General features: G+C 43.6%; 1 protein-coding gene across 4 annotated transcripts in view; it reads left to right on the top strand.

Moving 5' to 3' along the window:
• The first annotated feature begins 5,511 nt into the window (after positions 1 to 5,511).
• SPATS2L (spermatogenesis associated serine rich 2 like) overlaps positions 5,512 to 11,506 on the top strand; it is a 125,294-nt gene continuing 119,299 nt past the window's right edge. For 2 of the 4 annotated variants that reach the window (XM_030579699.1, XM_030579698.1), the window contains exon 1: positions 5,512 to 5,603. The gene's annotated coding sequence lies outside the window, so the exon portion shown is untranslated. Of the gene's footprint in view, positions 5,604 to 5,847; positions 5,923 to 11,506 lie in introns of those variants that run through there. The other 2 variants (XM_030579695.1, XM_030579696.1) reach the window with 2 other exon arrangements.

Genomic DNA, 11,506 nt, shown 5'->3' with positions numbered 1-11,506 from the left:
TGGATTCAGACGCTGTCTCTCAAAAGACACAACACAGAAGAGGCAGCCCAGAAGGAGGTGCTTTTCCTGCTTTACCTGGCTACCTATGTGCTCTACTGTAGCTCAGAATCCACATGACTTGGAGAACTACAGTTGCTTTAGAGTCTGTCTATTTAAGGTACCAGTATATCCCCCATTACTGTAGTATCTGAGCATCTCACAATATGTATAACACCCAGTGAGGTAGGGCAATGCTATTATCCCCATTTTACAGAAGGGCACCAAGGCACACAGAGACTAACTTGTCCAAAGACACTCAGGAAGCCTGCAGTGAAGCAAGGACTTAACGCAGGCCTCCGGAGTCCTAGGCTAATACCCTAACGACCGGACTATCTTTTCCACTAATGGACTCCTGATTCTGTCTTTCAACAGAGAGTATGTAAATATTGCTGCTTATCACATAGCTTTATAAATGACAGATTCCGTGGAGGAAACAGAAGTATCCCTACATGGGTCCCCATAAAGTTTATGCTTTCATATGTACAGAACATGAGAACTGGACCCAAAGTAACCGTTTCCTTTTACAGAAGACACAGTCTCTATGTGCAGCCTGGCAAAGAACCAGTCAATATTAATTTCTAAATTTACTACAAAATAAAAATGATAATAGGGTGCTTCTAAAAAACACAAAAGACTGTCAACAAATTTGTGTAGTCTGTGATATGTAGTTTAGTGATGAGTTCCTAGGTGTTGGTAATTTTTTTTTAAATAAAAGTGAAAACCAAAGGCCTCAATTGGCAGATGTTTGGGCCAGTCTTTGTATGAATGGTTCCTGGTTTCCTGAAGAATGGTTTGAAACACGCATTGCTGGTGCTCCACACAGAATGTTTATTGTTCTTTCTACTTTCCCATTCTGTCAGTTGCTGTACATGGCAATTTTCTCACATCAACTTTTATGTTCACCTACAGGCTTCCCAAAGCATCTGTTCCATTTGTACCTTTTTAACTCTTCAGCATCTTTAATATTTGTATCAGTTGTATTTAATAACTAAACAGCTCACCACTAAAACTGCCCAAAGACTCCAGTCCTCACCAAGACCAGCAGATGAAAATAAAATGTGGACTATCTAGACTAAACAGTTCTGAGCTATTATAAGCCATATAAAAGTTGGCAAAATTTTCCAGAAGTGCAAACACCTCATTCTCTGAACTCTCACAAGAAAGTGTAAAACTTTTTTTCTTGAAAGTGCATCAAAAGTGGCCAAATGGATTTGTATGTAACTTTCACCAAAAAATGACTTTACAATTAAGATTATGCATAAAAAATTATCTTCAAAGATCTTTTTCTGTTAGAAAGTTAGAGGCAAATCGTAATAGAGGTTTAGAAATAAATCCCATCTCAGCCTTTATTTCACTCCTGCGTGGCTACCACAAACCTAAAACAGGACTGACTGTATTTTTATTTTTAAATTGCACTTCATACGTGATCCTTTAAATTAATGGGAAAATAGAGTGACCTTTGGCTGAACGGATAGTTTATGCATGAACTAAACAGCAGGTTCCCGTTTCACTTTCCCACATTCTCTTTCTCTTCACTCTCCCACATCCAAATATAATTTGTAAAGCCTTTGGAGCCTTTCATCTCACATGTTACTCACTGGGTCCCACAAAACCAGTACCAAACTCAAGATTCACATGTATTCTCCTCTGCCAGCAGGTGAGCATAATCCTTGTTTTATAAGCATAATGAACAATTCTCTTGTATTTCAAAATTATTTCCAGAATTCCCAGACAAAAATCACCATAAAGGTATAGTTCAGGATGTAAATAAATGTTAGTTAAACTAAAACGTCATCAGTCAAACACCAATGAAAACCATGGAAATTTGAAGTTACTGATCAAAGAAAGAAACCAATGTGAATGAAGATCAGAAAATTCATAGTTAAGGTTCCAAAAGCAAAGTAATTCTAACACATTATCCCTGCCCATGATGCAACATAAAATAACCAAGTACCTAATTCATGCTATTATTTTTCAAATATGTGGACTCTTCCAATCAGTAGATATTGTACAAGGCAGATGAGACTGATTGGGGCTTTGATTCATTGTGGAATAGACACTATAATAGGTACTATAAACCAAACTGTTTATGAAGATGTGGGAGGTTTTCTGGCTCTAAGTGGGTAAATCAAGTGTTTGTTATAAGTTAACATTCGGAAGTTTTAATTTAATAGATGATATTTACTCATTATAACTTTAACCCTGTCTACAAAAATTTGGACTAAGAATTCCTGACTCAGTTTTTTAGAAAGTATTTTAAAATATGTATCCATGGAAAACTTGCTGTAAATGTTTGTGTTTCTTTCTGAGAGTTTGCAAAGAATATTTGCAAGAAGATTCATGTAGTAACTGTGACTTGTGTAGTCTGTCCCATTTTGCTCATTGCAACACTTGAATAGGCCAGAGTATTTTTCAATCTTCATTCCATATTTTCAATTTATTTTTTTAAATGTCCATGATGTAAACTGTATCAAATAATGATAGGCCAAATCATTAGGCCAATCACTGTGACTGGAAGGAAGAATACTAATATAAAGAAATACTAATAGAAGAAAATGATGTCTATGCTTAAGAGGGAGGAGAAAGGTTGCAACTGGTAGCAGCTAGAGCTAGTTGAAAAGTGGTAAATGTGTTTGGGGAAATATTTTCTAATTTTTATTTGCTCAAAAAGTTTCAGATTTTTTTTCCATGAAAACCTGGTGGATTTTTTGTTGAAACCCAAAATGAAAATGTTTCAATTTCCTGAACTGGCTTTCCCCCACCTCTCCCTTTCTTTTCCCCTTCATCCCTTTACTTCAAAATGGTAGGAGCAGAAGACAAAACAAAACTCTGAAAACATTTTGGTTTTCATTTGTTGTTAGAAAAAAAACAGATTTATGTTGTAAAAATGAAATTTTTTCACAAAAATGTTTGTTTTAGAAAAAGGATCATCATTATTCATCAGGAAAACATTTTAAAAATTGTTGTTTACCTTTAGTAGCAGCTCAGAAGGGACACAGGTTGTGGCATGGACCCTGAAGAAGAGAACAACAGATACATCATGATCTCAGTGGAGCATTTGCCCATCTGTGCACAGTGCTGGAGCCTCATATCCCTGGGCAGTTCAGATCATAACATCCTCATTCATTCTGAACTATAGTGTCTGAGGTGCCGTAGCTCCTCTGCACGTTACTATCTACCTATCTGGAAGCAGAATCTATGGATGCCGGCAGATGGTGTCTATCTGCGTGTTTGTACAGCCCCTAACAGGATGGGACCCAATCGTACTGGCACTTGTAGGCACTGCTGCAATGCAAATGTATGAAAATAAGTACCAACAAAGTACATTTTACCTACAGGAGATTTTTTGGCTTGAAGGGAAAGTACTATATAGCATGTAGAATTCTCTATACTTATTTACCAGACTCACTTAACCTATTTACTGTGCTTTTCTCCCCTCTGTGCCATGCAACGGAAGGGTTTCATTTGGCCTAATATGTCTCAAAACAAAATGTTTTTGGAAACTGAGTAGCTACATCATGCCTGAGACATGAAAAGTTTTTGCGGTTCATATTATAAAAAGAGCTTTAACCGTAAAGAGCTTTGGGACAGATTGTGACACCCTTATTCACTATAAGTATAGTACCTTATTCTTCAGGGGGGTTCACTAAAAAAAATTGGGAATAAGGCACTCTTCAACTTCAAAATACCACAATCTAGCCCAGGGGTCAGCAAACTTTTTGGCCTGAGGGCCACATCAGAGACTAGAAATTGTATGGCGAGCCATGAATGCTCACAAAATTGGGGTTGGGGTCTGGGAGGGGGTGAGGGCTCTGCTTGGGGGTGTGGGCCCTGGGGTGGGGCTGGGGATGAGAGGTTTGGGGTGAAGGAGGGTGTTCCATGCTGGGATCGAGGGGTTTGGAGAGAGGCATCAGGGCTGGGGAAGGGGGTTGGGGCATGGGGAGAGGCTTAGGGGTGCAGGCTCTGAGTGGCACTTACCTCAAGTGGCTCCTAGAAGTCATGGCAAGTCCCTTCTCTGGCTACGTGTTGAGTGGCTCCCAACCCTTGGAACGGGGCCATGCTGTGGCTTCTGGGAGCTGCACCTTGGCTTCTGGGAGCAGCATAGTGAGGCCCCCGACCCAGCGCCCTGGCTGGAGTGGAGTGCTGGAGTGGGGCTGAGCCGCATGGTGCAACCCTCAACCGCCCGGCGCCCAGCTGGAGCGCCAGAGAGGTGCCAATCCGCATGGTGCAGCCTCTGACCCAGCATCCCAGTTGGAGTGGGGCTGAGCTGCGTGGTACAACCCCTGACCTGGCACCCCGGCTGGAGTGTCGGTGCAGCACCTGACTCAGAGCCCCAGTGGGAGCTCACGGGCTGCCTTAAAATGGCTTGTGGGCCAGATCTGGCCCGTGGGCTGTAGTTTGCTGACCCCTGATCTAGCCCTTTATTCGGGTTACAGTGTTATCCTTTCACTTTCAGGAACTTATGTGTCCATGGTTACAAGGGCTTACATAAATCATGAAAATACTGGAAAATTAAGTAATCTAACCAAATGGGATTGTTTCCATATCCAAAATAATCATTTCCCCCATGGTTATGGCAACTCACAAAATCATGGCCTGTGCTGTGCTGATGGATGTGTGCTGAACCTAGAGTTGCCATAAGGGAGCCATTCCTGGCAAACCTAACTTGTTTCCCTATTATTTCTAAATGCCTTTAATTTACGAGGGGCCTTGGGAGAGAGCCTCATTCCCTGTTGGGAACTGAAACTGCTGTCAGGTGAGAGTGGTCTGGTCTGATCCTTTGTGCAATTAGCAAGCTTAACTACTTTCCTCCTGCCCTCTCTTGCTTCCCATTAGCCACTGAGGCAGCTCTCCCAGAACCACCCAGCCAAAAAATCCCCCGAGTTTAAAAGTACTGGACATTTTAAAATCAGCTGGGAGGCCTGGGTTCCTGAGCCAGCCTCCCCTCGAAGCAGGCTTTGCAAGTGGCCAAGAGAAGGTGCAGCAGAGAAGTCTGTGGCTCAGTCCTGCTATTGGGAGGTTTCCCTTCTATGCCCCTCCACTGTGCCTTCCTGAAAGTCCGAGGCGTTGACTGTCGGTTGCGGAATCCAGACTGCCTCAGTCACGCACCAACTCTGCTGGCAGAGCCCCACTGACCGCTCTGTCACAGGCACCCCCAGCCCTAGGGTGACCGGACCGCCAGCTATCATGGGGACCACCCATATTAGGGGCTTTGTCCTATACCCAACTATTAATCCCAACTGGGGATTTTCCACACCGGCTCCCTGGTGACCCTACTCAGCTCAGCTCCCACCGCCCCACCCGTCCGTGGGAGACCCACCCCAGTCCCCTCAGTGGGCGCGGGAAGCAGGGGGCAGCAGCGCGCCGGCTGGGAGGCGTTTTCCGCCGCCGCTCCCGCTCTGGAGGGAGGAGGAAGAGGAGGGCGGGCGGCGTGTGCAGGAATCCAGGCGGGGGCTGGGCCAGGCGCTGATGTGCCGCTCGCTCGGGGAGAGCGGAGCTGGGCACCAGCGGGAAGCCGCCTTGCGCTGCCCGGGCTCCGCGGGGAGCAGACCATTGGCTGAGCGGTAAGGGACCCGGCGGGGCGCTGGCTGCGCGCGGCGCCGCGCCCACACTGCCCCTTCTCCCCGCGCTCTGCCGCGCGGGGTGGGGGCGCCTCCGTGGGGGGGCTTTCGGGGCATTGCATGTGCCATTTCCAGATTGCAGGCTTCCCGGGGCGGTTGATGGACTTGTCCTCTTGCAGTCCCTTGAGTTTCCTGGGGGAGGCTTGGTCTCGGTTCAGCGCGGACAAACCTCCCGCACAGCCCTTGTCCTAATGCAATAAGCCCAGGATCCGAACTGCAGCTTCTTTCACCCCTTTCGAGAGGTGCTTCTGACAGCCGCCAGGTATGCAAAATCAACAGCGGTGGGGCCCGAGCTGTCTGATCCTCCTGGCGCGCCCCGAGCTGCCCGCAGAGGGTACCCCAGGAAGACAGGATCGGGCCCCATCTGCCATCAGCGGGCAGGATCGGGCCCCTTATGCTAGGGTGACCCGATGTCCCGATTTTATAGGGACAATCTCGATTTTGGGGTCTTTTCTTGTATAGGCTCCTATTACCCCCAACTCCCCATCCCGTCCGGATTTTTCACACTTGCTGTCTGGTCGCCCTACCTCGTGCTAGCTAGGCAGCCACGGCTGAGCCCCTTGTGCTGGCGGTGGCCGATATTCCACCGCCAAACCCAACGTTCGGCTGGTCCGGAGCTCTGCAAACACCAGCAGGAATGCGTTTGTCACAGCCCACATCGCTTGCTCCCCCTACACCCCCCACCCCAAATGGTTAGAGCCCTGAAATTGCATGGCCCTGTATAGCTCTGTCCAGTAGTAGCCCTGATCATAAATGAACAGCAGCATACCAAAAAAAACATTATAAAACCAGATCATTTCCAGCCTGCAGCTGTGTGTCCACATCTGTCAGGACAGCAAAATATACTGAGCCAGCACTAAATTTTTCATAAAATGTTGGTTTACAGTATGGGTGAGCTGTGAAATATTACACTGTGGTTACAAGGCAGGGGTGAGCAATAATGTTCTATAGGTGCTGTTTCCACACCAATCCAGGCATTTGAGGAATTATTTCACCTCTACCAAGAATGAAGCAACAAGATCTTTCTTATATTTCGTTTAGTGTCTTTCTTATATTTCTTATTGAAATAATTGGGTTTATTTTGAGATCCTTTGATGTACAATTGCAGCTGGCAATAGTCTTTTATTTTTTATCATACTTTGTTTTCTGAGGAGCTGTACATTAACAGTGCAAGACCTTTACTTTTTCTTTTTTTTTTTCTAGAGCTTTTGATTGCATGTACGACCTGATTTCTTTTAGTGGTCTAAGATCTCAGAGAAAAAACAGCACCCTTATTTCAGGCCACACTTCCCTGGGTTTGTTTGGATGATAAATGTTTTGAGCTTGAAAAATGTATAGAAATATTATTCAACTTCAAGAAAACTAACAATCTTTCTTGGGAAGTTCCTCTCCCAAATTACCAGTTATGTTATAAAGTGCTGTTCTCTTTTTTTGCAACGGGCTTGTATCTCAAAATAACTGAAGCATCCATGAAATATTCAACAAAGGTGGTTATCAAGGGAAGGTAACCCAGAGCAATCTCAAGAATAGACAAGAATGCACCCTACCAACTATCAATCTTATCAGATTAAATTGTGCACGAGGCATGCAACTTCAGGGCTCTAACCATTTGGGGTGGGGGGTGTAGGGGGAGCAAGCGATGTGGGCTGTGACAAACGCATTCCTGCTGGTATTTGCAGAGCTCCGGACCAGCTGAACGTTGGGTTTGGCGGTGGAATATCGGCCACCGCCAGCACAAGGGGCTCAGCCATGGCTGCCTAGCTAGCACGAGGTAGGGCGACCAGACAGCAAGTGTGAAAAATCCGGATGGGATGGGGAGTTGGGGGTAATAGGAGCCCATAGGTGCTGACTTTATGGGTGCTCCAGGGCTGGAGTACCCACAGGGAAAAATTGGTGGGTGCTCTGCACCCACTAGCATCTCCCTTCCCTCCTGCCCCATCTCACCTCCCCTCTGCTTCCTCCCCTGAGCCTGCCAAGGCTCCGCTTCTACCCCCTCCCTCACAGTGCTTCCTTCCACAAAACAACTGATTCGCTGGGGCACGTGCTGGGAGGGAGGGAGAGAAGATAGAGAACAGCATGCTTGAGGAAGACGTGGGGCCGGGGTAGGGATTTGGGGAAGGGGTCCAATAGGGGCAGCGAGAAAACAGAGTTGGGGCAAGGCCCTTGGGGAAGGGGTTGGGATGGGGGCGGGGGCGGGAGGGGCCAGGATGGGGGCAAGCACTCACTGGTGCCTGAAAAGTTGGTACCTGTGCATATAACCTTCTCTATCCAGATCAGAATGCCCACTCTCAGTGGGAGGTTTGCACAAAGATAAAGGAAAGAATCTGGCCTTTATGTAGTACCATGTAGTTACTATTATTTATTAAGGGCTTTATTGTCAGTATCTGTGGGAAAATATGCTTTCTCCCTTTGAGCCATGGGTATTTCTTCCCTTTGATTTTCTTCGTTCCCTATCCTGTTTTCTCTGCATTTCTTACTTGTCCTTGTATCTCTCTGTTCTTCCTTCTGCATTTCCTTCCCTGCACAAAAATTCTTAGTTCCCAACCACATGGGCCTCCATGTGCAGCTTCCTATTCCATCAGCTAAAATGATCAGAAGTCCAGTAGTTAATGTTGACATTAAAATGTGATCATTTTAGGTAACATTTCAATGACATTAAAAGGGGACAGAGGAGTTCACACCTTTTTGAAACATTGTTTGAGGCTGGCTGCAGTCTCAGAAGATAACACTGTATTGGTTTATCTTTACTTTGCATTTGGAAGCTTTTCTTCAAACCATGAAGTGTAGAAACTTACTTTTTTAAATAAAAGCTGAGATTCTGCACACTTTGAATATGTCAGATGGGCCACAGGGAGGCCAGACCTAGCCCACAGACCAGATGTTTGGCTCTGCTGGTGAAGGACTTCCACCTCTAGTACATGTTTGAAAGCAACATTCTGTAGCATTTTTCTGTCAAAGAATTTGGCCTTGATATGTATCTTGTGTAATACTCTAAGAGCCAGAGCCTTAACTGGCGTGAAATGACATAGCAGTCAATGGACCTTGTTGATTTGTGCTGGCTGAGGATCTGGCCTCTTGATTATACACCAAAACCTCCAGTAGGACTTTTGGGAGCACAAGGAATGCAGGATCTACTATGCTCTAGAATAACAGGAAGCAAGAGGGTATAAATTGATGTTTTGAGACTGTTTTGGTTAACAGCATATGGGAGAAACAGAAGGGTGAGGAGGGCAAGTCAGACGACAGTAACTTTATTTTGAGAAGGAAAGTGCAGTGATTCCCAGTAATTCCTAGGTATGGATTAGAATAAATCAGTTATTGCTTAAGAGTCTGCACTGGCTTTTTTTCTGCAAGTTCTGCAACACAAAGCTTGTTCAGAACCTCTAATGAACTATTCTGTACAACTCCCAGTTTATTTTGTAGTCTGAGAACCAGAAGTATAATTGGGAAAATAAATAAATAAATAAAAATTAAGAAATCTTCCTGTTTATCAAGAGAAAAAAATCAACTGGTATAAAATGGCCCTTTTTGAGAGAGACTTTGGAACCAGAGATTTTAAGATTTGTTCAGGATCACATGCTGATTATTTAATATGAAAATTGACTCTCTGATGAAGGCACCACCTTATGTTATGTGGTTGAGGCAGTTGCACAGAATTACCAAAGTGATAACTTAAAACATTGTGACTGGTGCCTAGTAATCGTTCATATGTAACTGTGCCTTTCTTGGGTTTTGAACTGGAAAAAATCCTCTAATGATTTTTTTTCTTAGACAAGGCAAATGGTGCTGCAGTCCCTAATTAGAGTTTTGGAATAAAATCAAGACTCTTATCATTTGCTTAAATCTCTTCTGTAGAAGAACAGCAATAATAGAAAATGTGTCAATCAATCCTTTTTCAAGTACAAAAAGACTAATCTAAAAATACACAATCTGCATGCAAGGAGCTTGGTTGTGGCATAATGTTGACAATGTCTTTTCTTTTACAAGTCTTTTAAATAAAACTGAAGATTTTCTTTAAAAACTATGATTTACAAATGTATCTACAATATTGTAGACTCCATGTCCCCTTATTCTTTTATGACAGCTTCAGGAAATAGTTCTTTTCAGGCTAGTGTTGTATGGTCACTGATTTTTCAAGCGGTCATTCAAGGAATGAGTATTGATTGGCCTTTTTGGTAGGCCTTCCAGTACTCTATCAGATTTCTGACTGAAAAAAAGGCCTATGGCTGCATACTGTATCCAGTGTTTAAATTACTGATGATTCTCATCTTTCAAGTGTTGAAAGGGTAAGAGTTCAAATGATAAAGCAGCTCTATGTGCTCTGAAATGCCGTCTCTCTGCAGTGGAACAGAAAGGGCTGGATTCTCAGCCAGTGTAAACTAGTGTAGCTTCACTGAAGTCAGTTAACACTGGCTGAAGATCTGGCTCTAAGAAAGCTTTTTACATTTGGGTTAGACGTGATGTTACTGGCGTATTGCAGGATAATGCTCAGAGAAAATGGCTGATAAATCTCACTATTCTAGAACATGTGGAACAGGATCAGACAATATTATCTGTTTTATACTTAGCATATACTCAACTCACTCACCCGTGGGTTACACTGAACTGAGGTTGGCTTCCTTAGTATGCTGAATTGGGATGATCCATGCCGAGAAGCCACTTGTTCAACCTTTTAAAGATGAGACTTGCCTTGCTCACCATCCTGTGCAGTGTTGGAATGCAGTCATATGTTCTCAGAATGCTTCTTTTCAAGTCAGCATTTGAAGAGATTTTACTTTTAATTGCATGGTAATACTTGTATAGCACCTTTTGTCCAAGGTCCTTGAAGCACTTGACAAACATTGAGACTCATCTCATCACTAAGACAGAGTCTTATATATGGATAAACTGATGAGCAAAAAAATTAAGTTATGTGCCAGTGTCACAGAGCAAGTTATTATTTTATCAAGAACCAAGGTGTCTTGATTCAGTCCCATGCTCTATCCAGTATAAAATATTCCCACCAGAGTTGCTGCTGAAAAACATCAGGTTGTACACTTAAGATTATTAAATATAGGTTTATAGCTTATGGTAGCTTAACTCAGTGTGTGTTTGTGTGTGTGTGCGCGCGCCCACGCATGCACACATCTTGGTCAAATTTACTAAGAATTCAGTGAAACCTGAATAACAACATAAGTGTCATAACAACCAACAAAAGCTAGGAAAAATATGGTAGATGTTTTGTCCTTAAATGACAGGTTTGCATTAAACTAAAACAGAGTAGTCTTATGGAGTTTGTTATTTATACACACTGATACACTGGAATGACTTCTTAGCTCCTCAGAGTATACCCTGTAGGTAACTGTTTCCAAATTATTTATACTATCTATGGTACCTCTTCTGGTATCTAATATAGATGGCACCTCAAGGGAATGGTATAGTCTAGTTATATGACAATAAGATTGGCAGTCGGAAAGTCCTGCATTCTAATGCTGGCTCAGTGTTGACTTACTTTGAGTTCTTGAGGCTAAGTGATTATGTGTCTTGTCCAGCATTAATCTCTTTAAAATGGGAATACCTCACAGCGGTGTCATGAGGATTAAATTAATTTCTATAGACTCTGGAGCATGAAAATGGTAATTATTAATTTGGCCCCAGTAAAAGAACTGTGAAGCAAAGTTTCCCAGGGAGGGTTCCTCTGAATTGCATTTATCAATCATTCTGTGTCTGCCCCAAGTTCCTAATAGTTATAAGAAATATCATGGTGGAATATTCTCTCAGTAGAATATTCTGACCTCCTAACCTACTACTCAATGTGAGGAGTGATATAGGCTTGCTTAACAAATTTGTGGCATGGCTGGAGAAGC

This window comes from Gopherus evgoodei, chromosome 11 (genome assembly GCF_007399415.2).
Source record: "Gopherus evgoodei ecotype Sinaloan lineage chromosome 11, rGopEvg1_v1.p, whole genome shotgun sequence".
Taxonomy (NCBI): Eukaryota; Metazoa; Chordata; order Testudines; family Testudinidae; genus Gopherus; species Gopherus evgoodei.
This window is presented reverse-complemented; position numbering and strand designations above follow the sequence as displayed.